The sequence below is a fragment of the Microcaecilia unicolor genome, chromosome 2 (assembly GCF_901765095.1).
Source record: "Microcaecilia unicolor chromosome 2, aMicUni1.1, whole genome shotgun sequence".
NCBI classification, from domain to species: domain Eukaryota; kingdom Metazoa; phylum Chordata; class Amphibia; order Gymnophiona; family Siphonopidae; genus Microcaecilia; species Microcaecilia unicolor.
In genome coordinates, this window is record NC_044032.1 from 153,460,096 (window position 1) to 153,480,078 (window position 19,983).

The window sequence follows — 19,983 nt, forward strand, 5'->3', positions numbered from 1 at the left end:
GTTTATTGTATTTTGCAATGTACCTGCTTTATTTCTAGAAATACAAAGCCTCAGCAGTTAAAATCGCTATTATGCTGCTTGATTTCGGTAAGCGCACACACGACACATTCAGATGTAAATTATTTCAACAAACATTCACAGTTCAAGGGAACTTGCCTGTTGTTTCTACATGGAGAATGATCAGTTGGTTCTTTGGGGACAATGAGATCTGCTCAGAAGCAGTAGTTAAGCAGAGTTAAATTATATCCAAAATAAATTTTAAACAGAATTTCTATTCAATGTATGTATTCATAATGGAATTCTGTGTCACCACACAGGGATGCTGGTACATATATTAAACTATAATATATGATAACACAAGCCAGCTAGCCCTCTCACTGTCAGAAACCTCCATCCTACTCTTGAAAAGAGCAATTTTCCAAATTGCACACATGTATAACCTGCAGACAGCTTTAGTTACGCATTTTCAAAGGGAAAATGTCTCCTTTGATAATTGAATGGGAAAACACAAGTGCACATATTTATACTTGCTTTGTGTGGATGCTTAATCCATGTAAATGTATGTGCATATATTTGGAAATGCAATAATACATGCATATGGGCATGCACCTTCCTAACTTGGTCCACAAAACCACTTTCCCTATTCAGGCAAAATGATTTGTGTAGTGGCATTAAAGAGTTAATTCTATAAGGAACACCCAGATTTAGGAGTCAGGTATGCATGTAAATGCCAGTATTCTAGTCATGTATGTGTGTATGTGAACAGATCTCTCTGCCACATAGTCCCCTGCAAAGCATTTTAAAAACATCTGGATCGGCAGTGCAACACCAGCGTGCAGCACCTCGCGTCCACCTGTGAAAGAAGCAGATCACCTCGGATATTCCATCACTGTGTCCCACCCTCCTCTGATGTAATCTCCTATTTCCACGAGGGCGGGACACAGTGAGGGAAGGCCCGAGGTGATCTGCTTCTTTCACAGGCGGACACGAGGCTCTGCACGCTGGCGCTGCCGATTCAGATGTTTTTAAAATGCTTTGCAGGGGGCCGGGTGGCAAAGAGAAGGGGCTTTCAAGGGAGCTGAGAGTAGGCAGGTGGAGACTGGGGACTGTGGCGCCAGCAGCATGAATAAAAAACAGGACGGGGCAGGAGCGGAGCATTAACTGTTACACTTGCTCCCACCGCCCCGCCCTTGGAACGCCACTGCCTGGGGATAATCACCTCAGGTGGAAGAAGTGGGAGCAGGTGAGCCTCACTTCTGACAGGACTTGTATTGCATGAGTGACTGGACTCTGTTCCAGGATGGGAAAGAGAAACTGAAGAAATTGTGGACAAATGATCAAGGATTAAAGGGGATATGGTGTGGATGGTTACCCTGCTCCATTTCTCCAGTTATGATCAGAGGAGTGAAAAAGGGAACTCAATGGTAATTAGAGAAACTGCAACAGTTGTATTTGGAGACAATTCTGGACTGATGTCATTGACTATTTTGTTTTGCACTGTGCTGACCAACTGAAGGAAAAATACTCTGAATTGTACAGACCGAGTCGACAAGTTTATGAACTATTGGCAAGTTACTGTTAGTAAACCAAGTTAAAGTTTTCTGCAGCTGGAACTGCTGACTAGCCTTTGGTGTGCAAGAGAACGAAAGAGTGCCTAGAGGAACAGTACCCTCAGCCTACTGGAGTAAGTCTGGCCTCAGCCCACACCCAGCTCGTGTGATATTGACAGTGGAGTTGTGTGTGTGGCAGAGAGAAAAGAAAACTAGGATTTCTTTGTGTGAAACCCTGGCGTGAAGCTGAGCTGTAGATATGTGCGTGCCTTGGGTGGGTTACTCTCTTATTTATGTGCATACTTTCACAATCTAGGTGCATACATTTACATCTGCTCTATGGCAGGTGTAAGTGCTCATGCCTTAAGTATAGGTGCATATTCAATTTGCTATGCTAGTACTCTGTAAAGAAAAGTAGGCTCTAAATAGGCATGTTCTTGGCACCTAAAAATAGATGCACAGTTATAGAATTACCCTCTATGAGGGCAACTCTATAAATGTTAGGTGCCTATCTAGATCCTATTATACAAAGTAAAATAGTCATTTACTTTTCTTTATAAAATATTCATGTAGTGGCACAAATATGTTCATATAATTTTTTATTTAAAATATTTATATTCTGCTCATTCCACGGTTCACGGCAAATCACAAGTGGAAACATACATAATCAGGTTGTCTGGTACCTCTTCAATGGCAACTGAAAGTTCCCCTACTTCGGTATCACAATACAGATCTTTCACTACAACTGGGGACGCATGACTCAGTTAAATATGTCTGGACATTCTTCTCTCTGATCTAAAAGAGTTGACCAAGAACAAACATTATGGGAGCTGTTTAGTGACCTCTGTCTTTCTCCAGTTGTTGTTATCAAATTTGACCCATATAGTCTGGCCTTCTTTTTTACTGGTACTGGTCTTTCCCTGCCCTCCTATTGTGAAAGTAGGCCTGTTTATCTTTAGCTGCCTCTAGGCAATGATGAATTGTCTGTGCTGATGGAGTTTCCAGCAAAGCTTTCATAGTAGGCAAAAGAGTCTGGGTTTGTCAACGGAACATGATTTGAGCTGGAAATTCTTCAACCGCTTCTGATGGGGTATTCCTCCAATATAGCAGATATAGGAATGAATTGACTTGTGCTTTAGAGGCTTTCTTTAAAATTTGCTTTGCTGTTCAGACAACATTTTCTGCTTTCCCATATGATTGAGTGTATCTGGGGGAAGACATTATCTATTGAAATTCATAGTCATACAAATTCTGAAAACTCTCTGTAGTTGAATGGAAAGATGTCACTAAACACCTCTTCTGGAGTAACATGACACAAAAAAGGCTTTTTTAGTCAATATATGGAATCTATGCACTTCTTTTTATCCGGGGGATCAATTTTAAAGTAATTGCTCAAGTAGTCCACTACTAGGAAGTACTCAACTTCCTTGAATTCAAATATGTTGATTCCCACCTTTTGCCATGGCCTTGTAGGCACCAGGTAAAAGGCATAAAGGTTCTTAGGCAGTTTGCAACTGTATCTTAGCACATATATGGCACCTCTGGACAAAGTTCTCAATTTTATGATTCAAGGATGACCAGAAAAAAACCTCTCTTGCACATCAAACGCATCTGACACCAATATGACGTAAATAAATTCTTTCGAGCATCTTTGCCTGGTTCAGGCTGGAACATGCAGTCATTATCTTTTGAAAATCAAGCCCTGTGCAACAGTCAATTCATCACAGAAGCTGTGGAAATATCCGGTCTCTGGCAGCAGTATCTCATCATTTGTGGGTCATCCTCTCCAGATCTGCTGTTTCACGGCCTGGTAAATCTCATCACATTCTCCAGCTTGCCAAATAGTATCTATTGCTTCAGGTGCTGCGATCAGTGCTATTTCTAAGTGAGATGCCTCATTGATCACTAATGCCAAATCTTCTGTAAAAATCTCTGACTGTGATCTGCGCTGGGCTGTTAGAGGAAAAGCTTGGCATAGTGTGTCAGCAATGACCACTTTGTTTCCTGGTACATAATAATAATAATAATAGAATTTCTATTCCGCAGTCAACCTTGCGGTTCTATGTGGAAACAAGAAGCTGGAAAGTTACCAGGGATTACAAAGCTAATCAAACATACAACAAACAAAAGAATACATTACAGATACAAATACATAAGTCACCAACTGGTCCAATAGATATAAAGGTGACCATAAATCATGTTATACAACAAACAACAAAATTTTAAATAGACCCTGGCCTGAATAGGAAGTCAATGGATTTTTAAATAGAACAGGGATATACTGTCAGATGGTTTCAAGGAGAAAATTAAACGTGAAGCTCCATTCTGAACAATTTTGAGTTTTTTCAATATACACTTTTAATTCAAAGGTATGTCTGAAGGCAAAGAAGTATCATTCTCTGTAGTGGTCTAGGTACAGTGGCTAGTAGTTTCATGAAGATGTAGACCAGTGACTTATGATCAGTTTGAACAGTCACTTTTCTAGTGTAGATATCAGTATGAAAATGCTCCAGTATATTAACTATGAGTTCTTTCTCAATTTGGACATAGTTTTGTTCCACCTTTGTCTATGCTTGGGATGCATATGCAAGATGTTTTCCATTTTGCAAAAGGCAGGCCCCTAGACCATGATAGCTAGATTCACATTGGACCACAAGTTCAGCACTGCGCCATGTTTCTAGGTCGCCAAATGAACTTGTTTTCCTGCTTGAGCAGCTTTCTAATAAGTGAACATATTTCAGAGAATCCAGGTACAAATTTTGCTAGATATGTCCCCACCCTAAGTAATCTCAAGATCCCATATTTACTGATGGGCACAGACATATTGTTTATCACTTCAGTCTTCAAGGGATCTGACTGTCCTATAAATTGAATAGACTTGCAGTTCAAGCGCAACTTCTCTTGGTTTAAATGAATATAATTTTGTCTGCATCTGGATAAGGCAGCTTTGAGGTTATGAGCATGTCCCTTTGAGCCTGCTCAATGGCATTTCCACAGCCATATACCAGCTGGTCATCTGCAATACAGGCCACCCTTCTCAAGCTAGACATACCTCTGAACTTCTTCTGGTGCCATGTATATTTTATTTTGTTACATTTGTACCCCACACTTTCCCACTCATGGCAGGCTCAATGCGGCTTACATGGGGCAATGGAGGGTTAAGTGACTTTGCCCAGAGTCACAAGGAGCTGCCTGTGCCTGAAGTGGGAATCAAACTCAGATCCTCAGTTCCCCAGGACCAAAGTCCACCACCCTAACCACTAGGCCATAGAAGTCTGTGCCATCTATATTTCCCAAATGGCCTAGTGGTTAAGGTGGTGGACTTTGGTCCTGAGGAACTGAGTTTGATTCCCACTTCAGGCACAGGCAGCTCTGGGTGACTCTGGGCAAGTCACTTAACCCTCCATTGCCCCATGTAAGCCGCTTTGAGCCTGCCATGAGTGGGAAAGTGCGGGGTACAAAGGTAACAAAATAAAAATCTAGAATCACATGCCAGAACCTACTCTTGGCATCAAGATAGGAAAAAAACCTTAGTGTTACATAAATCTGGGAGAATATCTTCCAGAATTAGCATGGTATAATGATTTCGACTGAGAATTTGGTTGAATGGTTTTAAGCATATTCTGATTTTCCTGCTAATTTTTCTGACCACCAGCAGTGCTGATAGCCACTTATATGGCTCCTGCATCTTAATCAGAATTCTGCGATTCTCTAACTCTCGTAACTTTCTTCTCTACCTTTCTCCTTGTTAAGGACTGGTAAATGTCGCAAAGGCATCTGGACTGGTTGGACATTGGGGTCTACTTCCGAGAGCAGCTGTCCTTCCAGTCTACCATACTCAGTGAAATGATTTGGAAATTGGTCATATGCTGCCTACTTATTGGTTGATATCCAGCCCAGGACAGTCAGAAATTTTTTTAAATGATAACTGCCAGGGGCAGAATTAGCCCCAGACATTTAATGCTGAGCCATGTCCAGGCCCTGGCATTGAATATCCGGGGCTAATTATTTAGGTGCTACCTGCTGGGTCTTATTCAGGTCCTGGCCGACACTCAGGCGGGATCCACATAAGACACTTATGTGGGTCCTGGCTGAATATCGGGTGGGACCCACATAAATAATTCTGGCCAGGCACTGATCTCCCCTTCCAATATCCCCCACACCCCTTGAAGAATTACTAAGCTGGCTCCAGTACCTCACTCCTTTAGCGTACCCCCCTCCCTCATACCTATCTTTGCAGTTCCCTGGTGGTCTAGGGAAAATGGACAGGAGCCATGCCTGCTCATTCCTGCCTGGCATGGCCTGCGCTTCAAAATTATGTAGAAATCTACTTTGAAACTCTGATTGTCCCTGGGATTCATCAAATTGGTTATAATCATCCCTGTTCATAGGAGCCGACTCTGTGGGTGCTGTAGGTGCTTGAGCACTCCCAATATTGAGAAATTTCATGGTATGTGGCCAAGGAAGGGTTATTTCCACTGGGCTTAGCACCCCCAATAATTCTGAAAAGTTGGCTCCTATGCCCCTGTTGTTTGTAGCTCTGTGATGTCAAACATGTAGATATTTGCTTCAGGAGACTGAGAAGTATATCACAATCTGAGAAATTCTCTGGCCATCTCTTCTGCCAAGATATTATCCAACTGGAATCTTGCCCATAGGCGCCCCGTATAAGAGGCTTGGGGAGGCTAAGCCTCCCCAGCTCAATCGTGGACAACTTTTTAGAATCCAGCCCTTAATGCTAGCCATCTACTATTGCCACTCATGTGCAACCTGGATCCTGACCTTGCCTGTGCTAAGCAATAATTGTCCTGGAATAGACATAACAAAAGATACACGGAGCTACATAGAAACTAATCACTACCTTAAAAATTGATAAGATGATTATAGGCAGCCAATGTAGAGCCAGTTGTTTACTTTTTCGAAAAGTACAAAGACATAGAACCCCGTTACCAAGGCACACTAGCATTTTTAGCGAATGCTACAATTAGTGTGCATTAAACGCTAGAAGCACCCATATATTCTTATGGGTGTCGTTAGTGTTTAGTGCGTGCTAAAAATGCTAGCGCACCCTTAGCGCACCTTAGTAAACAGGGCCCTAAAGGTCACACTCTGATGTTAGTAAGTAGCACATTTAAGACAAATTGAAGAAAAAATATATATATATTTTATTTACTTAGTTAAGGGGCCCTTTTACAAAAGCAGATAAGGGCCTATTCATGTCCAGCGCATGCTAAATTGGCATTACTGCCAGGCTACCGCGTATTCTGGGCAGTAATTCCAAAATTATCATGCACCAAAATCATGTAGTAGAAAATATTTTCTATTTTCTACCACTGGGTGCCTACCTGGCTGCAAATGGCAGCTGGCACGTGCTGCATGCTTACCACCCTGGTAGTGTGTGAGACCTTACTGCTAAGTCAACGGGTGGCAGGAAGGTCTCAGGCTGAAAATGGACACGTGCTGGTTTTCATTTTACCGCACATCTATTTTCCAACCCATTAAAATAATCCCTTTTTCTAGACGTAGTACAATAAGGGTCCAGCCCAAGCCAAAAATGTGCACCCACACTGCCGCAGGCCAGTTTTTGGCATGCCTTTGTAAAAGGACCCCTAAGCTTTTGAAAATTGTTGCCAGTCAATGTGATAAACGCTGTTAGAGTAGTTGGTTTTTACAAAGGCTTGAACAAGTTCCTGGACTGAAAGGCATAGACCTGGAGAAAGCCATTGCTTACCATTGTGAATAAGCAGCATGGAATCTATTTATATTTAGTGATCCTGTCAGGTACTTGTGACCTTGATTGACCACTGATGAAAACAGAACACTGAGCTTGATGGACCTTGCTCTGATCTGGTATAGTAATCCCTATGTGTTATGATTGGGGTCTGAACCCCTCTCAAACTTACCTCTTTCCTGGGGGTCAGCTTCTTAGCTGGCTTCTGTTTCTTTCTCTGTCTCTCTGTGCTGGCAGCTTCCAGCAGCAGGGCTCTAATTGTTTCATTATACTGCACCTGTGTGGGTAGTCTGAGTTGCTCTAACTCTCTTTGGGTGTACTGGCTTCAAGTGTTTCACGGTTTTGCATTGGTGTGGGTTGGGCCTCTCTGGGTCAGTGTGCTTTTGCCTAGGTCTAGGGAGTGTGACATCATCAGGGAGGGCCTTGATAAGGAAGTGGTGTTGTTTCCTTCAGGGCCTTTGCAACGGTGGTGTTTGCTTTAGGTAGGGTGGTGCAGTGTGCACTTCTGACGCTGTGTCTAGTTTTCATGCTTGCTTTTGCTAAGGTCCAGGTTAGTGTTAGTGCAGTGTGCACTGATGTTTGTGTGTTTGGTCCCCCTGCTTTTCCCTCTTGGTTTTGGAAGCATTGCTGTGTGTAGGGCTTTGGAAGCTCTGTTGTTGATAGAAGTACTTCAGGGTTTGGTGTTGTTAGGAACACTGCAGAGTTTGCTGTTAGAAGTACTTCTGGGATTGTGCTATTGGGAGCATTGCAGTCTTTGCTGTTGGTGTTTGGTGATTTAGAATCACTTTTGGCTTATGTGTTAGCTTCCCTTCTTTTTCATTGTGGCTCCCCTGTCTTCCCTTTTAGTGCTAGGAGCTCTTCTGGTTGCTTGCCAGAGTAGTGCTTGGGAAGCACCTTGTTAGTTGTATCTAGCTTGCTAGAGCAGTGCTTAGGTAGGTGGTTAGTTCTGTGTTCAGCTTATTAGTGTAAAGCTCTGCTTGTAGCTTGGTGCTTAGTAGCACCTGTGTTAGCTTTGTGTTTAGTTCCCTGCTCTGTTAGTTTAGGGCTTAGGAAGTTCCTTTCTTGAGCGGGGATTAGGAGCTCCTGTTTAGTATAGGGCTTAGGAAGTCCTTTTGTCAGTTTACTGTTAGGAACACTCCTGCTGGTTTAGGGCTTGGGAGCAAGTAGATCAGTTTAGGTTTAGGAGCACTTCTGTTTCCAGTCCTGGTCCCTATGTCACCCGGTATCCAGTAAGTCCTGTCGGCTACTCGAACCCAGAAGCTCAACTCCTGGGGGGCTTAGTAGCTAAGCACAGGTGAAGCTGTGCGGACCAGTCCAGCGTGCTCCAGTCCCGTGTTCCAGTCCTGTGTCCTCCAGTCCGGGGGACCAGTCCAGTGTGCTCCAGTCCGGTGTGTGTTCCAGTCTGGTGAGCTCCAGTCCAGTGTGTTCCGGTCCTGTGTGTGTTCCAGTCCGGGGGATTGCAGTCCAGTGTTCCAGTCCTGTGTCCTCCAGTCCAGGTGTTCCGGTTCGCTGGGCAGTGCCTGCAGTCCCTGCCGGTGTGCTTACCCAGTGTTGGTTGGTGGGTTTTGCCTGCTGCTGTCGCTCCTCGTCAGCAGCCCAAGGGCTCACGTTTGCTCCAGAGCCCGGCCCCGCGGGCTCTGAACCTGAGAACCTGACAGATTGCAAAGGCCATGAGCCCGGCAAGAACCCCCGCCCAGCTGACCCAGCTGGGGTCCAGCTCCATCATTGTTCTTGATCCTTCTATGACTCTTCGTCAGTATCGTGGGAAACTTTTGTCTCATCCTGTTTTGAAGAAGACCCCTGAAGCGGCAGCTGAGAGAAAACGTGTCCGGTGGCTTGGAATCGCTGAAAACCCAGTTTCAGATATGGACCCTTTCATCATGCTCGCTGAATATCGCCGCAGCCTGGTCTTGAATCCAGCTTTGTGGGATACTCCTGAAGCTGTCGCTGAGAGGAGACGTCTTGGGAATTCCACGCTCTGGGCCCAGCAGGGGTCCAGTCCCGTTCAAGCAGCGCGCCTAGACAAGCCTCTGAATCCAGTCCGAGCAGCACGTCCAGCCAAGCTTCAGAGTGCAGTCTGTGGGACGCTGCTGGCCGAGCCTCCGATTCCAGTCCGAGAGGGGCTTCTCACCGAGCCTCCGGTGCCAGTCCAGATGGTGCCTCCACGCAAGCCTCGGAGTCCAGTTCAAGTGGCGCTTCAAACCAGGCCTCCTAGTACCAGTTTGGATCCCAGTTCCAACCCCATTTTTGATCTGGATCCGTTTCTGACACTCCAGGATTACCGGGTTGCACTTTTGTCTGATCCAGCCCTGAAGAATACTCCTGAAGCTGCAGCGGAAAGAAGGCGTGTCTCCTGGCTTGGGTTTGAAGAAAACCCAGTTTCTGCTATTGATCCCTCTACCAAGCTGTTCTTTTACCGCTTCCAGCTTCTCTCGGATCCAGCCCTGCGGGATACTCCTGAAGCCCAAGCTGAAAGAAGGTGGCTTCCTGATTTCTCCCGCCAAACTTCTGAGTCCATCCTGAAGGGCTTTGCCTGCCAAGATGCTGAGTCCGGATCGAGTGGCAGCAGTGGCAGCCGAGATGCTGAGTCGGGAGCGAGTGGCAGCAGTGACAGCCTAGATGCTGAGTCCGGAGCGAGATGCAGCAGTGACAGCCGAGATGCTGAGTCCGGAGCGAGTTGCAGCATTGGCAGTCAAGACGCTGAGTATGGATCGAGTTGCAGTCCTAGCCAGGATGCTGAGTCTACACCGAGTGATGAGTCCATGATGAATACTGAGTCTGGATCGAGTTGCAGTTCCAGTCAAGATGCTGAGTCTGGATCGAGTTGGAGTTCCAGTCAAGATGCTGAGTCTGGATCGAGTTGGAGTTCCAGTCAAGATGCTGAGTCTGGATTGAGTTGCAGTTCCAGTCAAGTTGCTGAGTCTGGATTGAGTTGCAGTTCCAGTCAAGTTGCTGAGTCTGGATCGAGTTGTAGTTCCAGTCAAGATGCTGAGTCTGGATCGAGTTGTAGTTCCAGTCAAGATGCTGAGTATGGATCGAGTTGCAGTCCCAGCCAGGATGCTGAGTCTACACCGAGTGATGAGTCCATGATGAGTGCTGAGTCTGCACTGAGTGTGGAGGCCAGCCGAGATACTGAGTCCACGATGAGTGCTGAGTCTACACCGAGTGCAGAGCCCAGCCAAGATGACGAGTCCACGATGAGTGCTGAGTCTACACCGAGTGCAGAGCCCAGCCAAGATGACGAGTCCACGATGAGTGCTGAGTCTGCACCGAGTGCAGAGTTCAGCCGAGATGCCGAATCAGAATTGAGTTACAGTCCCGGGCAAGATGCAGAGTCCGGGTCAAGTTACAGTCCCGGCCAAGATGCTGAGTCCGGTGAGAGTTGCCGTCCCGGCCAAGATGCTGAGTCCGGGTCAAGTTGGATTTCCAGTCCCAGGCAAGATGCTGAGTCCGGGTCAAGTTGGAGTTCCAGTCCCAGGCAAGATGCTGAGTCTGGGTCAAGTTGCAGTCCCGGTCAAGAGGCTGAGTCCGGGTCAAGTTGCAGTTCCGGCCAAGATGCTGAGTCCGGAGCGAGTTCCAGTGCCAGCCGAGATGCTGAGTCTATGCTGAGTACCGAGTTCAGCCAAGAGGCTGAGTCCGAATTGAGTGGCAGTTCCGGCCAAGAGGCTGAGGCCGGATCAGATTGCAGTCTCAAGCAAGATGCTGAGTCTATTCTGAGTTCCCACTTCAACCAAGATGTTGAACTCCTTCTGAGTTCCAGCTCCAGCCAAGGGGCAAGGTCTAGTCTGAAGTCCAGTTTGAGTTCCTGTCTGGCTTCAGATTCCAGGATGGGTGTGGGCTCTAGCCCAGTTCTTGCTGCTACAGTGGAGTGCCAGGAAGTCAAGGAAGTTGTGGACTCCTTCAAGAGATGGTTCCTGTTGAATAGGACTCCACTTGTTGCATCCAAGACTCTGATCCTGCCTAGCAGCCGTTCTAAAGAACCTCTTGGCGGCCAAAGCCATTCTGGTTTCCAGGTTCCAGATGTACTTGTCACGTCCTGCCCAGCCGCCCAGATTTATGTTGTGAAACCCATTGGGAGATTTCATTACAGCTACCCATGGAGACCTAAATTGTCTTTTGAGACCTGGAGCTCCCGTGGGGACACGGGAGCCTTGAGGGGGAGGTGCTGTTATGATTGGGGTCTGAACCCCTCTCAAACTTACCTCTTTCCTGGGGGTCAGCTTCTTAGCTGGCTTCTGTTTCTTTCTCTGTCTCTCTGTGCTGGCAGCTTCCAGCAGCAGGGCTCTAATTGTTTCATTATACTGCACCTGTGTGGGTAGTCTGAGTTGCTCTAACTCTCTTTGGGTGTACTGGCTTCAAGTGTTTCACGGTTTTGCATTGGTGTGGGTTGGGCCTCTCTGGGTCAGTGTGCTTTTGCCTAGGTCTAGGGAGTGTGACATCATCAGGGAGGGCCTTGATAAGGAAGTGGTGTTGTTTCCTTCAGGGCCTTTGCAACGGTGGTGTTTGCTTTAGGTAGGGTGGTGCAGTGTGCACTTCTGACGCTGTGTCTAGTTTCCCTGCTTGCTTTTGCTAAGGTCCAGGTTAGTGTTAGTGCAGTGTGCACTGATGTTTGTGTGTTTGGTCCCCCTGCTTTTCCCTCTTGGTTTTGGAAGCATTGCTGTGTGTAGGGCTTTGGAAGCTCTGTTGTTGATAGAAGTACTTCAGGGTTTGGTGTTGTTAGGAACACTGCAGAGTTTGCTGTTAGAAGTACTTCTGGGATTGTGCTATTGGGAGCATTGCAGTCTTTGCTGTTGGTGTTTGGTGATTTAGAATCACTTTTGGCTTATGTGTTAGCTTCCCTTCTTTTTCCTTGTGGCTCCCTGTCTTCCCTTTTAGTGCTAGGAGCTCTTCTGGTTGCTTGCCAGAGTAGTGCTTGGGAAGCACCTTGTTAGTTGTATCTAGCTTGCTAGAGCAGTGCTTAGGTAGGTGGTTAGTTCTGTGTTCAGCTTATTAGTGTAAAGCTCTGCTTGTAGCTTGGTGCTTAGTAGCACCTGTGTTAGCTTTGTGTTTAGTTCCCTGCTCTGTTAGTTTAGGGCTTAGGAAGTTCCTTTCTTGAGCGGGGATTAGGAGCTCCTGTTTAGTATAGGGCTTAGGAAGTCCTTTTGTCAGTTTACTGTTAGGAACACTCCTGCTGGTTTAGGGCTTGGGAGCAAGTAGATCAGTTTAGGTTTAGGAGCACTTCTGTTTCCAGTCCTGGTCCCTATGTCACCCGGTATCCAGTAAGTCCTGTCGGCTACTCGAACCCAGAAGCTCAACTCCTGGGGGGCTTAGTAGCTAAGCACAGGTGAAGCTGTGCGGACCAGTCCAGCGTGCTCCAGTCCCGTGTTCCAGTCCTGTGTCCTCCAGTCCGGGGGACCAGTCCAGTGTGCTCCAGTCCGGTGTGTGTTCCAGTCTGGTGAGCTCCAGTCCAGTGTGTTCCGGTCCTGTGTGTGTTCCAGTCCGGGGGATTGCAGTCCAGTGTTCCAGTCCTGTGTCCTCCAGTCCAGGTGTTCCGGTTCGCTGGGCAGTGCCTGCAGTCCCTGCCGGTGTGCTTACCCAGTGTTGGTTGGTGGGTTTTGCCTGCTGCTGTCGCTCCTCGTCAGCAGCCCAAGGGCTCACGTTTGCTCCAGAGCCCGGCCCCGCGGGCTCTGAACCTGAGAACCTGACACTAGGTTCTTAAAGTCTAGCTCCTTCATACAGGCACCTTCATTAGATGCCTAAATCACAAAACTATAGAGATTATTTTAAAAGTCATTGCCATGCATAAACCATTGCTTTATGTATGGGCATGGCTTATTCTATTACTAAATCCAACCAGATGAGTGGGGATCTCAAACATAGCTAATAATATCCAAATGCAAATTGTAATCAAACCTTAAAACTATTTATATTTTAATATGGATTTATCTGTTGTATTAAACGATATGTACTGGATGTTTTTACTGTCATTGTAATTATTTAGGGGCCCTTTTATGAAGCTGTAGAAAAAGGGGGCCTGTGCTGTTGTCGGCGCATGTTTTTGAAATTCACTGAAGCCCCCCTTTACCGCAGCGGGTAAAAGGCAGGCTTCCCTTTTCTTAAAGAAATGGCCATGTGGCAAGTGAACCACTTGCTGCACAGCCATTTCGTGGGGGAGCACTTACCACCACCAGATGGTGGTAAGGGCTCCCACGCTAACCCGGTGATAACCAGGCAGTGTGCGGAATTGCCTAGGTGCACACTGGCGCTACAAAAATTGAAATATTTTTGGAGCACTGGAAATGGTGCCCTGGGGGAGGGAACTACCTCCGGGCTTCTGCAGTAGCCTGACGGTACTCCCCTTTTAGCGAGAGGTAAGCCCGCGAAGGGCTTACTGCCACTTCATAAGGGGGCCCCTTATTGTATTAAAGTCTTAAGGTCTGATTCTCATTGGCATGTGAACATTATTAGCCTTGTTTGAGATCCTCACTCATCCAGTTGGATTTGATCTTTTCTGTGGGGATTCCCTGGTTTCTATATTTTGAATTGCTCATGTTATATAATTGCCCAGTTGTGTCTAATGTCAATTTACACATACATGTACCCAAAATGAGCAGAGCAGTTCCCAGGGCAGGGTTTTCCCTTCTGCATATAAATTTGGATTTTCAAAACTATGCATGTAAATTATAAAATTTTGCGCTCACTAACAATCAGGCATAAATGTGTGTGGATAAGGTTGTTTTTAAAGGGAAAGCGTGCACATAATCTCCCTTTGAAAACTGGTGCAATTTATGCACATATACAGGCTCATTTTCGAAAGGGATCACCAGTGATCTTCCGACACAAATCGGGAAATCATTGGCGATCTTCTGATCGAGGACAAATCGGTATTATTGAAAGCCGATTTTGGCCGGCCCCAACTGCTTTTTCGTTGCGGCGCCGGCCAACCTTCAAGGGGGTGTGTTGGTAGTGTAGCGAAGGCGGGACAGGGGCTGGATGGGGGCATGGGTACGGGATGGCCGGCTTCACCTTATAATGAAAAAAAAATGGCCGGCTCGAACGAGTATTTTGCCGGCCGGACTTGATCCATTTATTTTTAGGTCCAAGTCTGAAAAAAGTGCCCCAACTGACCAGATGACCACCGTAGGGAAGCAGGGATCACCTCCCCTTACGCCCCCAGTGGTCACCAACCCCCTCCCACCCCCCCCCCAAAAAAAACTAAAACTTTTTTGGCCAGCCTGTATGCCAGCCTGAAATGTCATACCCAGCTCCTTGACAGCAGTATGCAGATCCCTGGAGCAGTTTTTAGTGGGTGCAGTGCACTTCAGGCAGATGGACCCAGGCCCATCCCCCCCTACCTGTTCCACTTGTGGTGGTTAATGTTGAGCCCTCCAAAACCCCACAAAACCCACTGTACCCACATGTAGGTGCCCCCTTCACCCTTTAGGGCTATGGTAATTGTGTAGAGTTGTGCGGAGTGGGTTTGGGGGGGATTTGGGGGGGGGGGCTCAGCACCCAAGGTAAGGGTGCTATGCACCTGGAAGCTATTTTTGTTTTTTTAATTTTTTTAAGTGCCCCCTAGGGTGCCCAATTGGTGTCCTGGCATGTGAGGGGGGCCAGTGCACTACAAATACTGGCTCCTCCCATGCCCAAATGCCTTGCATTTCACCGGGTTTGAGATGGCCGGGCCCAGTTTCCATTATGGCTGAAAAACGAAGCCGGCCATCTCATATAAACCCGGCGATCCTGTTCTAAGCCCGGCGAGCGATTTGGCCGGCGCCAAGTGTATTTTGAAAATACGCTTGGCTCTGCCCCATTGCGGAGCCAGCTCCGAAGATGGCTGGCCATCGATTTGGCTGGCACCGTTCGATTACGCCCCTCATAGTTGCATAAGTCAGGGGCGCTGTTATAAAATTATCCTCCTTATTGATGTCTAATTAGTGTGCTAGAACTTAATTGTTCAGGCAAGAGATTCCAGATTATCAAATTCCCAACACATTCTGTATATTGTAATGCAAGAATGCCTCATAAATATTTGCTACTGCTCTAGTTATATAACTGCAATGTGCTTCTAATAAGAGTTAGGGATTCAAATTGTGAAAATGCTTTACGCAGTGCTTGGCTGATGAAGTAAGACATTTTCTAGGAGAATGCCGCAAACATTTTTTTCTCAGAATATTTTCTCCTTTACTAAATACAAGGATGATTTTACTTGCTATTAAACTAGCTTTCAAGTCCTAGCCACGCCCCACTGAGGTTTCCATTTTCATACAGTTTAGAATAGCACTTGGAACATCTTTGTTTATGCTGTGCCATAGTATTGGAAGTAATAACTGAGTGCAATGTACTAAGGGGCCCTTTTGCAAAGAATAGATAAGCCCAACGCAGGCTTACAGCACGCTAACTCGGAACTACCGCCAGCCCAACAGTGCTAACTCGGTAGTAACCAGGCATCATCGCGCGCTGTCTGGTTACCACCGGTTTACTGAGGGAGCTCTTACCGCCACTTCAATGGGTGGCATTAAGTGATCCCCTGCATGGCCATTTTTTAGGGGCTTTTTACCCGCTGTGGTAAAAAGAGCGATGGCTCATGGGAAAAACAGCCCTTGCTGCTACCGCGGGGCCATTTTTCCCACAGCTTAGTAAAAAGACCCCTAAGTTTGATCACAATGTATTGTAAGCCACACTGAGCCCGCAAATAGGTTGGAAAATGTGGGATACAAATGCAATAAATAAATAAATAAATAAATAAATCATACATGAACAGCAATTCCATGACAGGGTGCATGTAAGTGGCAACAAAATACCTAAGCGCTGTTCTGTAAGGATGTGAGTAAGTGGCGTAGGGCTAGATTCTATATATGGTGCATTAAAAAATCTGTGCTGAAAACAACGCTCAGCGCCATTCTATAAACCACACTTAAATAAGAATAGCCATACTGGGTCAGATGAATGGTCCACCTAGCCCAGTATCGTGTTTCCATCATCTAACTTTAAGTGTGTTTTTTTTTAATTATTTTATTTTAAGTTTCACAATTCAAGTACAAACATTTACATCTTGCAACAGAAAATCAGAGTAAATATTATTTAAAGAAATAAACATGAAGATATGTAACTCTTTCTTAGACCACCTAATTGCATTTGTATCCCACAATTTCCCACCTATTTGCAGGCTCAATGTGGCTTACATTATGCCGTAGTGGCAATCGTCATTATCGGAATGAGAAATGCAGAGTGGTATTGCATTAAAGTTCATAAGTGACAGAGTACTTTAAGCAGTCAGGTATAGAGAGTTCATTTCCGGAATGAGAAATAAAGTGGCATTGTGTTAAAGTTCAATGGTGACAGAGTAAATTAAGCAATCAAGTATCGAGGGTTCAGTTTTGTCCAGTTCTTGTATAAGTTTCGTTATCTGGAATTTAGGATAGATCATTGTGGTATGCCTCTTTGAACAGGTTGGTTTTTAGTGATCAGACTGTTATGACTGTTGGAAGGGGTTAGGTAAAAGGGCATGGGATAGGGAAGCCTTGTGGGGCCCTTATCCAGGTATGGGCAGCTCCTTGAAGTCACCTAGATGCGCCAACATTCAGTGACAGTATCCAAATAACTAAACAGACATAGTTAAAACTACATTTTATGTGGTCCTTCTTGCCCAGCTGGTTATCTGGGTACCAGCATTAAAAATTGGCAGCACCCAGATACTTTATGTTCTTATGTTCACACGGGCAGAGCATGGAAGGGGCATGGGTGGGGCTGTAACTTATGACTGCAACTTATAAAATACAGTACGTTATGCACGGCCTTGCCGCATTTGGGTGCCTGCAGTTGCCAATACTGGCTTATACTAGAATTCTACAATGGAATCTGGGCCTTCAGATGCTGTTATATATAGGATCTCATGGTATATCCTCAGGACACCTAGAAGGAGGCACCCACTTACAGATTGATCTATTCAACATATGAGACAGCCTACAGCTCTGGCAGTACATGCCTAATGCAATTATGCACAGCAGCCAGGTTTCAAGCCACTAGAAGAATCTTTTCCCCAGTATGAAGAAGGCAGCTTAGGTGCAAAAAAGTAATAAATATAGGCACAAATTCAGACAGAATTACATTTACAGCATGTGAAGTTCTATTATAATTTAGCTGGAGTAGGCGGAGGGTGAGAGTATTTCATGCTGTGATCACCGTGGAGCAGAAATCTGCTTCATTCTTCCAAATCTCATTGTTATACAGTTCCAAGTTCTTCATTTGAAATGTGAAAAAAAAGTCTTTTATCTTATCATGACAAGAAGACTATACTAGTTGATAAAAGAATAATGATATCACTTCATCACTCTTTTTAGCCAAGTGCTTCCTGACTGATCTGCTTTTGAGAGCAGTGGCTAGTATTTGAGCTTTGGGGAGAGGCTTAAAGTCTCCCTTAAATGGAAAAAAAATGATCCTTTCTTGTTTGTGGTGCAGAATAACAATGTGTATGGTTTGTGTCTATAATTTTTTAATGTGACACTTAGAAAAGAGATAAATCTGTCATGTACCTTATTAAATTGCTTGCTTGACTGAGAAAATGATTGAGGCCATATATTTAAAAGAAATTGGTATGAATTATAGAGCTTTTTGTGAATTTAAGTATTTGAGAAAAACATGCTGGTGATATTTCTCAGGGAAATGGATATCTGTGTGTTGGTTAAAACTGTACAGTTTCTGACAGGCTAATCTGGAAATATTTCTAAACTAATCCACTAGAACCACTGCACCAGTTTTCATAAATGAGGCATAATCTAAATGTCTTTTGATTTTCACATTCCTATGGAAAATCATTAAGTTTTTTTGTGGACCTTAAATTGAATGTGTACCAATTTTTATAAGTGAGGTATTAATTGAAACACCATAATGGGTTAGATTCTATATATGGTGCCTGAAAATTCCACGTGGAAAAAAAATACACCTAGGCAAATTCTCTAAAGTGCACATAAATTTTATAGAATAGGCATAAATTTCCGCACTATCTATAGAATATGCAATGCGCCTCTCCATGCAGCCAAATTTAGTTGTAGCCATGTAAGCCACATTTTACTTGGCATAAATCCCGATGCCTAAATTATGCGCAGACTGGGTGTATTTTATAACAACATGCATAGATTTTAGAAACACCCATTCCCTGCCCACGGTCATGCTTCTTTTTTCAACCATGTGACTTAGAATTTACGTGCACCAAGTTACAGAAAAAGCATAGGGTTGTTGTGCATGTAAATCTTAATACCAATTAGTGCTGATAAATTGCTTGTTAACATCCAATTGACAGCACTGATTAGCTAGTTAACCAATTAAGTTACGTGCATTGTTATAGAAGATGCTTCAATTTTCATGCAGAAATGAAGGCATGATATATAGAATCTGGCAAAATGTGTGTATTCCTGTTCCTAGTGTAGGTCACAAAATGAGGCCTTTAGCCTCCAATTTGTACCAATTTTCATAACAAGGGTATCATTTGAAAGTTTATGGTGTCTATATTCCCTACCCAAAGCTTAAATGATATGAAATTTGAACTTGAAAAAAATGATTAGATTCCATTCATTGCGTGCCCCTTAGTCCTAGTACTCATTCCAAAAATACCAGGACTATGGGGCACATAATGAAGCTACTAAGTAGTAAATGTACAACAAATCAGAGAAAATAGTTCTTCACTCAACGTGTAATTAAACTCTGGAATTCATTCCAGAAAATGTGGTAAGCATTTAGCTTAGAAGGGTTTAAAATGGTTTGGATAATTTCCTAAAAGATAAATCCATAAGCCATTATTAAGACGGACTTGGGAAAATTCATTGCTTTAAGTTGAAACTGACTAAAGATAAGCCTGCTATTTTGGCAGCCCAATTTGGCCACCAAACGTAGCCGCCGATGCACTGAATATTCTAGAATAGCCAGCTATATCACACAGTATAGCTGGTTATCTGCTAAGCAGTAACTGGGAATATTAAGTGGGAGATAACCGGCTATCTCTTGCTGAATGTTTGCAGACAGCAAGTAAAGCACTATTTAACTGGCCAGGAGCCATTCTTGGCCAGTTAAATAGCGCTAAATATCGCACGGATAGAATATTGCCTCAAAATGCCTAACTTAGGTGCCAGCATTTACAGTAGGTTTCTGCGGGTGTAAGTCTGGCTCCTAAAGTTAGGCATAGGAATTGGTGCTATACAGGGCACCCTTTATAGAACAGCATGTACAGCCGAATTCTAAATAAAGCACCTAAAAAATCCGCACGGAAAACATTTCCACCTAAGCGTATTCTATAAGCAGTGCCTAGATTTAGGTGCAGTATATAGAATACTCTTATTTGATATCCCAGTGCCTAAATATATGCCTCCATTTACACCAATGAAAATGTGGTGTAAATCCCTGCATGTAGATTTACATGTACTGGCCATATTCTATAACTATGTGCGTAAATTTTGGAATGTCTATGAAACGTCCATTTCCCCACCCATAGCCATGCCCCTTTTGAATTTAGAATTTAGGTGTAGCTCATTACAGAATACGCTTAGTGAGATCTGTACGTAAATTCTAATTAATGCCAATTAGTGCTCATTATTGCTTGTTAAGTACTGTTATCAACGCTGATTATCTTGTTAACCCAATTACTACTACTACTGCTACTTATCATTTCTATAGCACTACTAGATGTAAGCAACGCTGTACACTTGAACATGAAGAGACAGTCCCTGC